Below are 19,204 nucleotides of genomic sequence, written 5' to 3' on the forward strand. Positions count from 1 at the left end.
TTAACTTGGGAAGTTTTAGTGTTTGTCCGTGTAACATGTTCCCCATTTTCACTGCATTGCTCTCCAGAGCCTGATTTGAAGAGATTCTCTGTTTTCGTTGTCTATCAAATACCATTCTTGTTTGAAATTATTCTTTTTCCCCATATACTAATAAAAACTTCATGCCCTCTAACACTCCTATCCAGTCAGCAAGTGTTACTGTTTCTGTAATAGAAAGTGGAGGAAGGAAGGGACTCAAGAAGAGGGAGATTACAGGTTCCATTTATTTTCTGAAACACAAAGAGAGCTGATATTTTTTTTCTTTTTTGCTGTTGTTGTTATTTATAGAAGTTCCATTCTTTTTAAATTGTAGTTTTTTTTTTACAATGTGTTAATTTATGCTCTAAAGTAAGGTTATTCAATTACACATATATACATTCTTTTTTCATTTTAGTTTATCATAGGATATTGAACATAGTTTCCTGTGCTATAAAGTAGGACATTGTTGTTTATCCAGTCTATATATACTAGATTATATCTGTTTACTCCAAGCTCCCACACTATCTAAAGAGAGTTGGTTTTTACTGTCTTTTTAGGTTTCAATACAAAATTTTAAAAATGCAAAAAATGTATTATTGATAATCAGAAAATTATAATATTTGAATAATTATTTAAAATTTCATGTGTATTTTACACATATCTGCTCTTATTTCCAAAAATAAAACAAAGGACAGTGGGTGAGTTCTTCTTTCAATTTTCTTAGCAAATAACATTTATAAAATATCTTAAATGAATAATAAAAACCATGGGAAAATTTAAGGCCATGTAATTGATATGACAAAAACAACTACTATATAAATACATGATACAACACTAGCAATTGATAATAGTAAAATATACAAAGTAAAACAACAGAATTCCATTTTAGAGCTTAAATGGTCAAAATATATCCTCTAATTTATAACGTGACTATTCCTATTTGTGACATTTATAAAAACACATACAGTCGCTAGGAAGTGCAGTTTAATATAACATTTTAGGAAAGCAAAATCACTCAATGTTTATTCCTTCAATACTATAATTATATTTTTGATTTTTTCCAAAATAAATATTTTTAAAAGAAAAATTAAAAGCAATTAAATATACAAAAATACTTGTCACTCTATTTGTAAAAATAAACAGATATACAGCTTAAATATTTAACAACAAAATAACTGGCAAAAAAATTTCATGATGTTTCAATTCATGTAATAAGTGGCAGCTATTAAAATAGCTATTTAGATTACACACTGACATGGAAATATTTATAATAAATTAACGGCCAAGATTTACTATATGTATGTATGTATGCATATATATGTATATGATAGCTTAAGGTGAATGGTGCTGGATTTGTGATCTCCAAAGAAGATTTAGTTTCAGGACCAGGGACCAGGCTTGATCACTCAAGAGCCTTTGTGTAGCAGAGTTTTATTAAAGTAAGAAAGTGAATAAGCAGGGTGACAATATACAGCCTTGACGTACTCCTTTTCCTATTTGGAACCAGTCTGTTGTTCCATGTCCAGTTCTAACTGTTGCTTCCTGACCTGCATATAGGTTTCTCAAGAGGCAGGTTAGGTGGTCTGGTATTCCCATCTCTTTCAGAATTTTCCACAGTTTCTTGTGATCCACACAGTCAAAGGCTTTGGCATAGTCAATAAAGCAGAAATAAATGTTTTTCTGGAACTCTCTTGCTTTTTCCATGATCCAGCGGATGTTGGCAATTTGATCTCTGGTTCCTCTGCCTCTTCGAAAACCAGCTTCATTGAACATCAGGCAGTTCACAGTTCACGTATTGCTGAAGCCTGGCTTGGAGAATTTTGAGCATTACTTTACTAGCGTGTGAGATGAGTGAAATTGTGCAGTAGTTTGAGCATTCTTTGGCATTGCCTTTCTTTGGGATTGAAATGAAAACTGACCTTTTCTAGTCCTGTGGCCATTGCTGAGTTTTCCAAATTTGCTGGCATATTGAGTGCAGCACTTTCACAGCATCATCTTTCAGGGTTTGAAATAGCTCTACTGGAATTCCATTACCTCCACTAGCTTTGTTCGTAGTGATGCTTTCTAAGACCCATTTGACTTCACATTCCAGGATGTCTGGCTCTAGATGAGTGATCACACCATCGTGATTATCCGGGTCATGAAGATCCTTTTTGTACAGTTCTTCCATGTATTCTTGCCATCTCTTCTTAATATCTTCTGCTTCTGTTAGGTCCATACCATTTCTGTCCTTTATCGAGCCCATCCTTGCATGAAATGTTCCCTTGGTATCTCTAATTTTCTTGAAGAGATCTCTAGTCTTTCCCATTCTGTTGTTTTCCTCTGTTTTTTGCATTGATCACTGAGGAAGGCTTTCTTATCTCTTCTTGCTATTCTTTGGAACTCTGCATTCAGATGCTTATATCTTTCCTTTCCTCCTTTGCTTTTTGCCTCTCTCCTTTTCACAGCTATTTGTAAGCCTTCCCCAGACAGCCATTTTGCTTTCTTGCATTTCTTTTCCATGGGGATGGTCTTGATCCCTGTCTCCTGTACGATGTCACGAACCTCAGTCCATAGTTCATCAGGCACTCTATCTATCAGATCTAGGCCCTAAATTCTATTTCTCACTTCCACTGTATAATCATAAGGGATTTGATTTAGGTCATACCTGAATGGTTTAGCGGTTTTCCCTACTTTCTTCAATTCAATTTGAGTCTGAATTTGGTAATAAGGAGTTCATGATCTGAGCCACAGTCAGCTCCTGGTCTTGTTTTTGTTGACTGTATAGAGCTTCTCCATCTTTGGCTGCAAAGAACATAATAAACCTGATTTTGGTGTTGACCATCTGGTGATGTCCATGTGTAGAGTCTTCTCTTGTGTTGTTGGAAGAGGGTGTTTGCTATGACCAGTGCATTTTCTTGGCAAAACTCTATTAGTCTTTGCCCTGCTTCATTCTGTATTCCAAGGCCAAATTTGCCTGTTACTCCAGGTGTTCCTTGACTTCCTACTTTTGCATTCCAGTCCCCTATAATGAAAAGGACATCTTTTTTGGGTGTTAGTTCTACAAGGTTTTGTAGATCTTCATAAAACCGTTCAACTTCAGCTTCTTCACTGTTACTGGTTGGGGTATAGACTTGGATAATTGTGATATTGAATGGTTTGCCTTGGAGACGAACAGAGATCATTCTGTCATTTTTGAGATTGCATCCAAGTACTGCATTTCGTACTCTTTTGCTGACCATGATGGCTACTCCATTTCTTCTGAGGGATTCCTGCCCACAGTAGTAGATATAATGGTCATCTAGAGTACATCATGAGAAACGCTGGACTGGAAGAAACACAAGCTGGAATCAAGATTGCCGGGAAAAATATCAATAACCTCAGACATGCAGATGACACCACCCTTATGGCAGAAAGCGAAAAGGAGCTAAAAAGCCTCTTGATGAAAGTGAAAGAGGAGAGTGAAAAAGTTGGCTTAAAGCTCAACATTCAGAATATGAAGTTCATGGCATCCGGTCCCATCACTCCATGGGAAATAGATGGGGAAACAGTGTCAGACTTTAGTTTTTGGGGCTCCAAAATCAGTGCAGATGGTGATTGCAGCCATGAAATTAAAAGACGCTTACTCCTTGGAAGAAAAGTTATGAGCAACCTAGATAGCATATTCAAAAGCAGAGATGTTACTTTGCCGACTAAGGTCCGTCTAGTTAAGGCTATGGTTTTTCCAGTGGTCATGTATGGATGTGAGAGTTGGACTGTGAAGAAGGCTGGGCGCCCAAGAATTGATGCTTTTGAACTGTGGTGTTGGAGAAGACTCTTGAGAGTCCCTTGGACTGCAAGGAGATCCAACCAGTCCATTCTGAAGATCAGCCTTGGGATTTCTTTGGAAGGAATGATGCTAAAGCTGAAACTCCAGTATTTCAGCCACCTCATGAGAAGAATTTACTCATTGGAAAAGACTCTGATGCTGGGAGGGATTGAGGGCAGGAGGAGAAGGGGATGACAGAGGATGAGATAGCTTGATGGCATCACGGACTCGATGGACGTGAGTCTGAGTGAACTCTGGGAGATGGTGATGGACAGGGAGGCCTGGCGTGCTGCGATTCATGGGGTCGCAAAGAGTCGGACATGACTGAGTGACTGAACTGAACTGAAGAAAGTGAAGTTTCTCAGTCGTGTCCGACTCTTTGCGACCCCATGGACTGTAGCCTACCAGGCTCCTCAGTCCATGGAATTTCCAGGCAAGAGTACTGGAGTGGGTTGCCATTTCCTTCTCCGGGGTTCTTCCCAACCCAGGGATCGAACCTGGGTCTCCCACACTGCAGGCAGACGCTTTACCGTCTGAGCCACCAGAAAAGTGACAGAAAGCTTCTGACATAGACCTCAGAAGGAGTCCGTGAGTACCCCCTCGCTAGCCTAAGCAAGACAGCTATATATTATTTAATTAGTTATTATAAGAAATCAAAAGAATGTCTCAAGGTTGAAAAGATTTTACTAGACCCATTCCCATAATTTACATTTTAAGAAAACAGGATTAGCCAGAAGGTTTTCGGGAAGGAGATACTGTCCTCAAGCAGGAAACACTGCTCTTCTATAATCCTTAGTGAAGAGCTTGAACTAAGTTGTTTGTTGTGTAAGCATCATTCTGGGCTTAAGGGACCCTGGACTTCTCAACCTACCTAGGAATTGACTCTCTCAAACATACACACACACACACACACACACACACACACACACACATAAATTTTAGTTGAACACAATGCATAAAAACAAAAGGATTAAAGAATAAAACATGAAAATAATTTGACTTCTGTCATGCGAGTGTATGCTCCTCCAGAACAAAGATTTGGAGTTACGGACATTAAACACCTCCTTGATGTGTCACAGCTCTCAGGTCTTATACAGACCATGTTATAGCTAACAGGTCTCAAAAGGACCGTGTTATAGCTCTTAGACAAATCAGTGTTACAGCTCAGTGCTACAGCTCTATTTTTTTAAGATAATAGCAGGAAAATCCATCTTTGAGGTGTGAGGGCATGTCAAGCCAAAAACGCGAAGAGAAGAGTGCCCCAGTGCATGGGAGAGAGAGAAAGAGAGCCCTTTGGCTTCTCTTTTTATATGTTTTTTTCTTCCCCAGGGCCTGCTCTATGCAAATTGGGCTTAGCCAGGAGTACTGTTCTCCCTGAAGTCCTCACTCCAGTCCTCCGACCTTCCTTTGACCTTCCTTTGTTCTATTTTCGTGGGCTTTTCCCTTCCTTGTCTTTTAGCCACCGCCATTTTGGACTCTGTTTTCTATTCTAACTACCTAACAACTTCCAAGATTAGTAGAATTATGGGTGACTTTCATTCATTTATTGCCTGTTATTCCTGTTACTGTTTCCTTATAATGTTGGTATAATTGTACTTAATTAAAATGATAAAACATTGTCAATTTGTTCTAGCTTCAAAGCCTTTGCTTACTACTTTCTGTCTTTGAATCTTCATCTTCCAGATATCCACATGGCTTTCTTGTTTGTTTGTTGGTTTGTGTATTTTTCAGATCTTTATTTAAATGCCATCTTCCTAGTGGACACTACCTTGGCTAACTTGTTTACAATTATAAATCTTGCTACTTGCCAACTGTTCTTACTTCCACTTTCCTTTCTAAAGTTTCTCCTTAACATTTATCACTATATAACTATTATCTCTTTCATTTGTTTGCTGCTGCTGCTGCTGCTAAGTCGCTTCAGTCGTGTCCGACTCTATGCAACTCCATAGGCGGCAGCCCACCAGGCTTCCCCGTCCCTGGGATTCTCCAGGCAAGAACACTGGTGTGGGTTGCCATTTCCTTCTCCGTTTCATTTATTTACTAGGTTCCTTTTCTATCTTCTACACAGGAATTTAAGATAAAGTATGTATGTTCAGTCACTCAGTCATATCTGACTCTCTGTGGTCCCATGGACTGTAGCCCGCCAGGCTCCTCTGTCTAAGGGATTTTCCAGGCAAGAATACTGGAGTGGGTAGCCATTTCCTTCTCCAGGGGATCTTCCTGACCCGGGGACTGATCCCACTGCTTTTGTATCTCCTGCATTGCCAGGTGATCTTTACCACTAGTGTCATCTAGGAAGCCCCAAAAGATAAGGTACATATTTCTTAACCAAAAGAAAAGGAACAGAGCCCTTTGTGATGTGTTCTCAGTCTACTCCTCCAGCTACATCTATCCCTAAAATCTTTCTCCCTCCCTCCCTCAGTATTGTAAGTTTCCATGTTACTCTCTCCTTACATCTCACCCTCTCCTAAAACCTTTCTGACATCTTCCACTCCGGTCACATATTGTTGAAAAACTTAAAAAAAAAATAATATAGATTGAATGCAGAAATAGATAGATGGATAGATACTTGATAGAATTAAGATATTAATGGTTGAATCTACTTTGCAAATATGCATTTGCTGTATTTTTTCCATCAGCTTTGTAAATTATTATTTTTTTCTTATAAAATGCTGGGGAAAATCCCATCAAAGTCTATGTCATATGAGGGATTTATTTTATTGAGCCTGATTGAACAAATGAACTATAATGATACTGGTTTAGATAAACCAGAGAAATATAAACACTGGTGCAATTTTAGCTGATATTATGCAAATAGTGCTATTAGCTTTTTAAAGCATGATAATTTAGTAGGTATTGTATTTTTTTTAAAGGACTAATATTTTGGACAATATTGAAAATTTTTAATGGGTGAATGCTTTTGTGTCGAGGCTTTTTATGAAACAGGGAAGTGAAGGTTGAAGGAAGAATAGAGATAAAAAATAAACCAAGAGTTTGCCACACATAGATGACTGATAAAATTGGATGGTGGGTACATTGGAGTTTAGCATAGTATTTTGTGTTCATTTTGAAAGTTTCCACAGTGAAAGTTTGAACAGTGCTTCTCATATCTCTCTCATTTATCATATCATATGGAATCATATTTAATTTTACCTCTTTTATTTAATTTTACCTCTTTTGTTGGACCACAAGTACAACAAATATTATATCTATTGTTCCTAGCATAGTGCCTAGAACTATGAAGTAGGTATTCAATACTTGTCAGTTATTGAATTTAAATATCCAGAATAATATAGTATATAAATATTAGTTAATTTGTAGTAGAACTATTTTTAAATTTTCATTATTCTTTCATTAAGTAAAACAGATGGAAGTCAATTTTGCTAAGTAAGACCATCTGGCTATTTACAATCCTTAGGATTATATGTGAGTGTAAATAATATGTTAAGAACAACTATATAATGTTCTTAACTTCTAGTTCACTGTTTTTTCTAATCATTCTTTCACTTCATAACCACTATGTTAGCTTTCACAACATATCCTTTCACAACATATCACGTTTTGCTTTTCTTCCCACCTGCTAGCTAAGTGGTTATGCATTGTTTAGTTGCATTGGGAAAGTCAGAGGTGAGACGTTTTTACCTCTATTCTTATTTTTTACCTCTATTCTTATTTTTTACCTCTATTCTTATTTTTTACCTCTATTCTTCCCTCAACGTTTGCTTCCCTATTTCATAAAAAATCCTAGGCACAATAGCACTTCACTCACTAAAAAATTTCAATATTGTCCAAAACACAATACCTATTAAATTATCATGCTTTAAAAAGCTTCCTCAAAAGCTACAAAGGTACAGCTATCCCTCTCCTTCCTAGATCTCAAGCAAGTGGCAAAGCTCATAGGAAAAAGAGTTTTGTTGACTCTCAGAACACTGGCTTCGTGATAGCAAGTTGCTGCTATAGGCACACATTAAATGGTGTGTTTTTATTATTCATCTGACTCTATACTCTCTGACTTTTGATATACCTTCTGCCCAGTACATACCTGAGGTTGGAAACAATCCATGCCTAAGTAGCTCTAGGGAAGCAAATTGCACAACCAGGTCACCTCTAATGCTATTGCACGAGCAAATTACATTAGCCAGCCATGAACTATCTGATGTGTACAGTTGGTTGACAGAAGAGAATGACTTTTCCAGAAACAATGACAGTGTATAAACATTTCTTTAAGCCTGTATGGTTAGAATGGAAAATTCTAATATTAATGTTTTTGGAAAAAAGAAAGTTGTATAAATCTCTAGTGTAACAAATTTACAACATGGAATATTTCCTGCAAAGTATGTTATCTCACTTTTAATTACACATTTTATCATTTGCCTCGGATGTTCAATTTTCCAAGACATATAACTTTAGTCTCTCAAAGTAAATCAAGAATTAACTTCATAGTGCCACAAACTAGAAATTATCGAACCAGATGATTAATGAAAAGCAAGTAGTGAAAGTCAACAGAAAACTTTTATGACCTTCCTTATATTCAGAGGAAATGAGTTCTACTCTGAAGAACTTTATAAATCTCTAGTGAACAAACAATCGAGATTTTCACATGATTGCTGGTACATTTTATATACTTAAGGAGTGAAATGTGTTGTCTGTTTTCTCAACTGAGCAATTCATAAAAATGTTCCTTTTACTATCCCCCCTCTAAAAAAAATGCAGAAAGATGAAATATGTATTTTTAGTAAATTGCAATTGGGAAAAATCTGTCCCCCAAAATATAAACTGTTCATCTACATCTTTAAATAACAATATTTGATATCCAGAATACATATACTCATTCTCAGAATTTTTCTCATGCTAAAAATAGAGCTAATAATGTATATATCCACAAAAATTGTAAAATACATTTCATTATCTGGCTCTTGTCAAATGATCAAATGTTTGTGATTAAGCAGGAAAATACCAATATGGATGGTTAAATTTTTATTTGTAATCAATGTTTGTTACTTTATAAATACTACTGTTTTAATACTGCTGCTGCTGCTGCTAAGTCATTTCAGTCATGTCTGACTCTGTGCGACCCCATAGATGGCATAGATACACTTGTACATATATGTACAATGACATGAATTTTTGTACTTAGGTCAAATGCAATTTAAAGAAAAATCATTTTTCTTACAAAGCAAAAACACTTTCACATTTATTAGATTAAATATAACAAGCAAGCACATACAGGCAATCAGAATGGAAGGAAGAAATTTATTACTGCTATTCAAGAGAAGGAAAAAATATCATGCATTGAACTTCATGTGTTCAGACAAGAGAAGCTCTTGATGATTGGGATGACAAACTTAGAATACGATTATGTTAGCTTTGAAGTTGCATTTGTTAGATTTAGGTAAGCAGATTTTTTGGGGGTGGGAAGAATATCCAAATTGGTTTGGAATAATCTATTATTCCATAGATTATTTGTCAACTTTCAAAGAGTTTGAAACCAATGATAAAAGCTGTCGCCAGTCTATGTCCGATGCAGGATACAGCATGCTTGAGGCTGGTGCACGGTGATGACCCAGAGAGATGTTATGGGGAGGGAGGTGGGAGGGGGGTTCATGTTTGGGAACGCATGTACACCCGTGGTGGATTCATGTCAATGTATGGCAAAACCAATACAGTATTGTAAAATAAAATAAAGTAAAAATAAAAATTTAAAATAAAAAAAAAAGCTGTTGGTAGATGGACACTAATTTATCTATTAGTTTATCAGCACAAAGAAATTCGCACAAACGAAGTTGTAGTGTCTCAACCTTGAAATCTATGAGTGCATATATGATATTGTGATAACTAAAGTAAGATTCTCATTTGTAACTTTCTGTGACACTGGGTTGAGCAAATTTCAAACTTATTTAAGGAGAGTTTAAGAGGTACAAGTCCAGCTTGTCACTTTCCTGTCACAACTTAAGGCTGAGATTAAGGGTTCAACTTTCTTTTGAAGTAAGAGAAGGCCACAAGTTTAGATCACATTTGCAGAAAAGCAAAATCAGAAAATTAAAAAAAAAAAAAGGAATGTGGCATTACAGAACATAAAAATGAACAGTATTGCTTTCTAAAATCTAGAAAGTAATAAAAATTATGTACATTTTATTGTTTAATTCCAGTTTAATTGTTTTACAATATACTAGTTTCAAGTGTACAAAGAAGTGATTCATTATTTTTATAGATTATACTCCACCTAAGGTTATTATAAAATAATGGCTATATTTCCAAGTCTTGTACAATGTATCCTTGTTGCTTATTTATTTTATACATAATAGTTTGTGACTCTTAATTTCATACCCTATCCCACCCCCTCTTTCTTCCCTCTCCCCACTGGTTAACACTACGTTATTCTTTGTATCTGTAAGTCTGTTTCTGTTCGTTATATACCTTCATTTGTTTTATTTCTTAGATTTCACATATAAAGGAAAACATAGTGTATGTGTCTTTCTCTACCTTATTTCATTAAGCATAACACTGTCTGTATCCATCCACATTGCAAATAGTAGACTTCATTCTTTTTTATGACTGAGTAATATTCCAGCAGGGATTCCCTGGTGGTCAGAAGGTAAAGAATCTGCTTGTAGTGCAGCAGACCCAGGTTCAGTCAGGGGTTGGGAAGATTCCCCGGAGAAAGAAATGGTTACCCACTCCAGTATCCTTGCCTGAAGAATTTCATGAACAGAGGAGCCTGGTGAGCTATAGTCCATGGGGTCACAAAGAATTGGACATGACTGAGAAGGGAAGCAAAAGGCAAAGGAGAAAAGAAAAGATATACCCATTTGAATGCAGAGTTCCAAAGCATAGCAAGGAGAGATAACAAAGCCTTCCTCAGTGATCAATGCAAAGAAATAGAGGAAAACAATAGAATGGGAAAGACTAGAGATCTCTTCAAAAAAATTAGAGATACAAAGGGCGCATTTCATGCAAACATGGGCTCAATAAAGGACAGAAATGGTATGGACCTAAAAGAAACAGAAGATATTAAGAAGAGGTGGCAAGAATACACAGAAGAACTGGACAAAAAAGATCTTCATTACCCCGATAATCACGATGGTGTGATCACTCACCTAGAACCAGACATCCTGTGATATGAAGTCAAGTGGGCCTTAGGAAGCATCACTACAATCAAAGCCAGTGGAGGTAATGGAATTCCAGTTGAGCTGTTTCAAATCCTGAAAGATGATGCTGTGAAAGTGCTACACTCAATATGCCAGCAAATTTGGAAAACTCAGCAGTGGCTACAGGACTGGAAAAGGTCAGTTTTCATTCCAATCCCAAAGAAAGGCAATGCCAAAGAATGCTCAAACTACCGCACAATTGCACTCATCTCACATGCTAGTAAATTGATGCGTAAAATTCTCCAAGGGCAATGGCAACCCACTCCAGTACTCTTGCGTGGAGAATCCCATGGGCGGAGGAGCCTGGTAGGCTGCAGTCCATGGGGTCGCTAGGAGTCGGACAGGACTGAGCGACTTCACTTTCACTTTTCACTTTCATGCATTGGAGAAGGAAATGGCAACTCACTCTAGTATTCTTGCCTGGAGAATCCCAGGGACAGAGGAGCTTGTTGGGCTGCCGTCTGTGGGGTCGCACAGAGTCGGACATGACTGACGCGACTTAGCAGTAGCAGTAGCAGCAGGCTTTAGCAATACGTGAACCGTGAACTTCCAGATGTTCAAGCTGGTTTTAGAAAAGGCAGAGGAACCAGAGATCAAACTGCCAACACCTGCTGGATCATCGAAAAAGCAAGAGAGTTCCAGAAAAACATGTATTTCTGCTTTATTGACTATGCCAATACTTTTGACTGTGCGGATCACAATAAGCTGTGGAAAATTCTGAAAGAGATGGAATACCAGACCACCTAACCTGCCTCTTGAGAAACCTATATGCAGGTCAGGAAGTAACAGTTAGAACTGGACATGGAACAACAAACTGGTTCCAAATAGGAAAAGGAGCACGTCAAGTCTGTATATTGTCACCCTGCTTATTTAACTTCTATGCAGAGTACATCATGAGAAATGCTGGGCTGGCTGAAGCACAAGCTGGAATCAAGATTGCTGGGAGAAATATCAATAACCTTCTATATGCAGATGACACCACCTTTATGGCAGAAAATGAAGAACTAAAGAGTCTTTTGATGAAAGTGAAAGAGGAGAGTGAAAAAGTTGGCTTAAAGCTCAACATTCAGAAAACTAAGATCATGGCATCCAGTCCCATCACTTCATGGCAAATAGATGGGGAAAGAGTGGAAACAGTGTCAGACTTTATTTTGCTGGGCTCCAAAATCACTGCAGATTGTGATTGCAGTCAAGAAATTAAAAGGCGCTTACTCCTTGGAAGGAAAGTTATGACCAACCTAGACAGCATATTTAAAAGCAGAGACATTACTTTGTCAACAAAGGTCCATCTAGTCAAGGCTATGGTTTTTTCAGTGGTCATGTATGGATGTGAGAGTTGGACTATAAAGAAAGCTGAGTGCTGAAGAATTGATGCTTTTGAACTGTGGTGTTGGAGAAGACTCTTGAGAGTCCCTTGGACTGCAAGGAAATCCAACCAGTCCATCCTAAAAGAGATCAGTCCTGGGTGTTCACTGGAAGGACTCATGTTGAAGCTGAAACTCCAATACCTTGGCCACCTGATGTGAAGAACTGACTCATTTGAAAAGACCCTGATGCTGGAAAAGATTGAGGCCAGGAGGAGAAGGGGACGATAGAGGATGAGATGGTTGGATGACATCACCAACTCAATGGACATGAGTTTGGGTGGACTCCGGGAGTTGATGATGTACAGGGAGGCCTGGCGTGCTACGGTTCATGGTGTCACAAAGAGTTGGACATGACTGAGTGAGTGAACTGAGCTGAACTGAGCAATTAACGGTTTCACTTTTAGCCAATCTTCTTTATATCTATCTGGTGGTTGGCCCTTAGGCTGTTTCTATGTCTTGGCTATCATAAAGAATGCTACTACAAACAATAACGTTCATTACTCTTTTGAAATTAGTGTTTTTGTTTTCTTTGGATATATGCCCAAGAGGAATTGATAGATCAACTGGTAGCTCTATTTTTAGTTTTTTGAGAACATACTGTTTTCCATAGTGGCTGCATCAATTTACAATCCTACCTACAGGGTACTAAGGTTTCTTTTTCTCCGTATCCTTGCACAGTATTTTTTATTTCTAGACTTTTGATGATAGTCACTTTGACAATGTGAAGTGATAACTCATTATGGTTTTGACTTGTATTTCTCTGATGATTAGTGATGCTGAGCATTTTTTCATGGGTCTGTTGGTTATCCTTATGTTTTCTTTGGAAAAAATGTCTATTTAGTTCTTTTGCCCATTTTTAATTGAGCTTTTGTCTTTTTGATATACACTTGTATAAGCTGTTTATGTTTTTTCAATGTTAACTCATAATTGGTTATATAATTTGCAAATATTTTCTCCAGTAAGTAGGTTGCTTTTCTGTTTGAAAAATTATTAAATGTGATTAATTTTTTAAAAAGACTACTGCTTTAATACAGGTATATGTGTAAATATAAGCTATAATCTCTATATTGTGATATGCCTAAGAGCAATTTGAAGTATTGGTTATTATCAATATGAAATTGTTTAATTTCTGAGTTTTATTATGTTGACTTTGTCATTACCTAAGTAAGCCTAAAAAAATTAAAGTTTTCAATTAAGAACAAATAGAGCTTTAACCATTTTACCTAGTAGTTATTTTGGTTCTTGCCTGAGAAAATATTTTTAAAACTGGAGGGAACATTAAAGGATATAAAATATGAGGTAGAGAGACAGAAAAAGACAGACAGTTACCGTAGAGTGCAAGAAAGAAGTATAGAATGTCTGAAGGTAATCTTATTCATTTCTGGTTTGATATCATACTTTGCAATGCCTTTCCAACTCCAAGGGACCATGACTTTCTGAATTCTTGATAGCACTATTAAACAGCTGTGCAACACTCATTCTGGAACAAAAACGCTCAGGCAGGAACACTGGAATCAACTGTGGAGAATACAAATTAGCTAACAGATTTATTTCTCATACTGACATAATAAACAAATATTGATGGCCTCCTGTAGTGTAATACATTCTTATTCATTGCTTCACAAGTCACTCATAGCTTCTTCATTTTCTCTTCAACGCTTCAAAATGGGTGATTCATCCTACACTTCTCGAAATATTAGTCTGTTTACAGTCTTCATACAGCTAACAAATTGTACATCATTAAAGGAGCTCAGTGATGGCTTTTACTGTAGGTTGTTGTTCTCTTTCAATTTATTTGCTTTTTTCTTTTTAAAGTTTTTTTTTTTTAAAAAGGAAAAATGGCATCTTTTATTTAGTAACAATGTTTTCATTGTATACAGTAGTAGTATGTTTTTAATAGCTTTCAGCTTTCCAAATACATCTAGCATAGTTAAAATACAAATTATTCAAAGCAAAACTCTATTACCAAAGTAATTATTTTTTCCTACTTTTGTGCATAATATCTTAATCCTTCCCCAGTTGTATAGTCAATTTGAATGGAAATCATGGGAGCTCTGTCCATCTTTCTATTTAGAGTAATGTTGGTATTGAGAAAACACTACTATTTTCCTATTTTCCTCAGGGCTTTTTGGGGTTTTTTTAGTATGAATGAAGATTTCACTTTCGAAGAAAAAGGCTCAAAACTAGAAATATTTTACTTCAGTAACACCTGGTTATATTTTATAGTTTATTTAAGTCAGAACTGCTCTTTTGACCATTGGCAGGCATACCATAAAGGGATAAAATGACACCACAAAGGGATAGAGTTACATACTCTAAATTGTAGAGTACACCAGAGTGAGCAATAACATATAAATCCTGCTTGGAACATACTATCTATATTTTAGAATGCTGAACACAGGCATCTTGCAATGGAAAACCCAACTCTCACACCCTTCTTTCTTGGTTGTTTATTGATTGAACTTGGATCAATGCCACTGTTTGCTAATAAATTTGTATTCTTTACAGATTCCACACTGAAATCACAAGTAAATTTGTCTATTAATGATAATGGGCATTGAATATAAATCACTGCATTCATAATAAATGCATGCCTAAGTCATATTTACACTATTTTTTGTCAAAAATCTCATTCTACAGTATTCCTGTGTATTAATAGTTGTTAAAATGTGTTTTGTCTTGGAAAAAAATGACAAGATTAAGTCTGAGACAGTAAAGGGCATTTAGTTGGAACTCATAAAGTTCCTACAATTATGTACACAGGAACTTTACAAAGCATTGCACTTGCTTGCAATACAAAATTCTCACTTCAAGATTTCAGTTTGATGATATGAGAACAGCCCAGTGAACTTAATAAATTTAGACATTACTTTGGAGTGACATACATTAGTAACTGTACATTGATAACAAAACACAGGAAAAAATCAATTACAATCTCTTTGGAAGGAAGTTATTGACATTTCTGAATTCAAATGTCTATATATCCCCTGTCATTTATGTCAAGAGATAACAATAAATAATAATACAAATGATACATTATTTATGTTGGTAATAGTTTTGTAGTAATACAAATGTGGCATCTGAAATGATTTGATATCCAAGACCACCATTAAGGGGACAACTATGCTCTGAGGATTGATGAGTGGTGTAATGAAAAGAACTAGATTTTGACTCAGACATCCTAGCTTATGACCCAGATCTGCTACAAGCTATGTTGTTTGACCTCAGGCAAGTCATGCAACCTCTCTGAGCTCTGCAATTTCAACACCTGCAAAATACAAAATAGAGCAATTCACAGTCATTGTATAAGTAAATATATATATGAATACCATTGCAAATCATATATGTGTGTGTATGTATAAAGTTTACAAATAGCATTGGAAAGAATTTTGGCATAGAGACATCTAATCATTGATATCTTTGTCACATTCCATCTTAGCATGCATTTCATCTTTTCTACAAAATCCATCCTTTTTCTCATGTCAGTAAGAAATTAATGGACAACTAAGGAATAGGAGATCATATACAGCTCTGTGTATCATACAGAGACACTCATTAATAATAGCGCCTTATTGGTTTAATTATTTAACCTCTCTACACTTCAATTTCCTTGTGTATAAATCATAGGAAAAAAAATATCATTTATGGTTGTTGAATTGACTAAAGATAATATCCTATGATCACAGCTGCTGCTGCTGCTGCTGCTGCTGCTACTAAGTCGCTTCAGTCGTGTCCGACTCTGTGCGACCCAATAGACAGCAGCCCATCAGGCTCCTCGTCCCTGGGATTCTCTAGGCAAGAACACTGGAGTGGGTTGCCATTTCCTTCTCCAATGCATGAAAGTGAAAAGTGAAAGTGAAGCCACTCAGTCGTGTCCGACTCTTAGCAACCCCATGGACTGCAGCCCACCAGGCTCCTCCGCCCATGGGATTTTCCAGGCAAGAGTACTGGAGTGGGGTGCCATTGCCTTCCCCACATATGATCACAGAGTAACCCTCAAATTATTGGTAGCTATCAGAATTTTGTGCCATATTCTTGCCGATACCTGATCACTGTTAAAAATACATTAATGATCTCATATTTGATGTACGTTCTACCATGTTTTCATTTCTAGCAGAGTAGCTATAGTGATAATTTTTTTGTATGACCTCATTCATAGAACAATGGACTGGTTCAAAATTGGGAAAGGACTTCTAGGCTGTACATTTTCACCTTGCTTATTTAACTTATATGCAGAGTACATCATGAGAAATGCTGAGCTAGAGGAAGCTTGAGCTGGAATCAAGATTCCAGGAAGAAATATCAGTAATCTCAGATTTGCAGATAACACCACCCCTATGGCAGAAAGCAAAGAGGACCTAAAGAGCCTCTTGATGAAAGTGAAAGAGGAGAATGAAAAAGTTGGCTTAAAACTCAACATTCAGAAAACTATGATCATGGCATCTGGTCTCATCACTTTATTGCAAATAGACAGGGAAACAATGGAAACAGTGACAGACTTTATTTTCTTCAGCTCCAAAATCACTGTGGATGGAGACTGAAGCCATGAAATTAGAAGGTGCTTACTCTTTGAAAGAAAAGCTATGACAAACCTGGACAGAGTTTAAAAAGCAGAGACATCACTTTGCTGACAAAAGTCCATATAGTCAAAGCTACAGTTTTTCCGATAGTCATGAACAAATGTGAGAGTTGGACCATAAGGAAGGCGGAGCATCAAAAAATTGATGTTTTGGAATTGTGGTGCTGGAGAAGACTCTTGAGAGTCCCTTGAACTGCAAAGAGATCAAACCAGTCAATCCTAGAGGAAATCAACCTTGAATATTAATTTGAAGGACTGTTGCTGAAGCTGAAGCTGAAGCTCCAATACTTAGCCACCTGACGTGAAGAATCGACTCACTGGAAAAGACCTTGGTGTTGGGAAAGATTGAGGGTAATAGGAGAAGGGGGCAACAGAGGATGAGATGGTTGGATGGGATCACTGACTCAATGGACATGAGTTAAGGCAAACTCTGGGAGATACTGAAGGACAGGGAAGCCTGGCATGCTGCAGTACATAGGGTTGCAGAGTCTGACACAACTGAGTGACTAAACAATTTTTTTTAGGTTAGTCTCAGTCATGCTAACAACTGTTGTCAGATGCAGGTTGTGCCTATAATCATTTTAAACCTGTTGGACAGGTACTAGACTATCCAATTGCTATATATTTCAAGGCTGACTGGTTTCACATGTGTGTTAAACACTGTGATGTTTTTGTGCTATATTGTTCACTGTAATATTAATAACTATACCCTAAACACACACACACTCTGTAAGGCATGAATAAAGATTATAGCACTTCCAAATTGCATTCACAATAATTTGATTATCCATAAAACAAGTTTGTTTTACAGATGAAGAAACTAATGCCCAGAGGTGTTAAGTAATTTGCTTAATTCACATAACTTGTGAGGAGCAAAGCAAGATATAAGAACCAAATTATTTATCATTTAATTTTATTGTCATGTGTTAAATATGTTACTAGAGTTTTTAGGAAGTTCTCAAAATTTCATATATATATATATTTTTTTATGTGCAGACAAATTGTGAAAATCTAGATTTAGGGATAAAATAAAATTAAGTGGTTATGTTAATTTTTAAAGAATTTTCAATGCAATTAGTTTAACAAGATTTTCTAATCCATTTGGATGCATGTGTTTCAATATCTTTGCTACATGACTACATATCACATCAAGATTCTACATTAACTTTCAAATACCTTGCTTCTTTTTAAAATGAAGAACATGTGTAATTTATAGGTTAATGACTATTTCTAAAAACCAATTTATTTGACACATTGGTTGGTTATCTACTCAAAGAGCTGATTTAAATAAGCTCTTTTTAAAATAAGTAGCTGAAATTTGATGTTTTATTATTCCTCATTATGGTTTCCTCCACATGTCTTATGTTTCAGGCATAACAAGGAATTCTTTCTTTCCTGAATAAAGTTCATACATTCCTGCTCCTATATTTTTGCTCATTGTCACTTCCACACTCTGGAGTTCCCTAACTCACTCTTTTCTGTGCTACTAGAAAACACTACTAACCATCTTCACTTCTCCCTACTTGATCTGAAATATAGTGTTAGAATAATTCTTTGTGTTTAAATTTATTTATTTAAATTGGAGGCTAATTACTTTACAATATTGCAGTGGTTTTTGCCATACATTGACATGAATCAGCCATGGGTGTACATGCGTCCCCCTGTCCCAAACCCCCTTCCCACACCCCTCCCCACACCCCTCCCCATCCCATGCTCCTGGGCTGTCCCAGCACACCGGCCTTGAGTGCCCTGTTTCATGCATCAAACGTGGACTGGTCATCTCTTTCACATGTGGCAACATACATGCTTCAACGGTATTCTCTCAAATAATCCCACCCTTGCCCTCTCCCACAGAGTCCAAAAGTCTGTTCTTTACATCTGTGTCTCTTTTGCTGTCTTGTATATAGAGTCGTCATTACCATCTTTCTAAATTCCATATATATGAGTTAATATACTATATTCGTGTTTTTCTCTCTGACTTACTTCACTCTGTATAATAGGCTCCAGTTTCATCCACCTCATTAGAACTGACTCAAATGTGTTCTTTTTTATAGTTGAGTAATTGTGTACATGTACGACAACTTTCTTATCCATTTGTCTGCCGATGGACATCTAGGTTGCTTCCTTGCCCTGGCTATTGTAAACAGTGCTGCAATGAACATTGGGGTACACACATCTCTTTCACTCTGGTTTTCTCAGTGTGTATGCCCAGCAGTGGTATTGCTGGGTCATACAGCAGTTCTACATCCAGTTTTTTAAGGAATCTCCACACTGTTCTCCATAGTGGCTGTACTAGTTTGCATTC

Source organism: Capra hircus, chromosome 22, assembly GCF_001704415.2.
Source record: "Capra hircus breed San Clemente chromosome 22, ASM170441v1, whole genome shotgun sequence".
NCBI lineage: Eukaryota > Metazoa > Chordata > Mammalia > Artiodactyla > Bovidae > Capra > Capra hircus.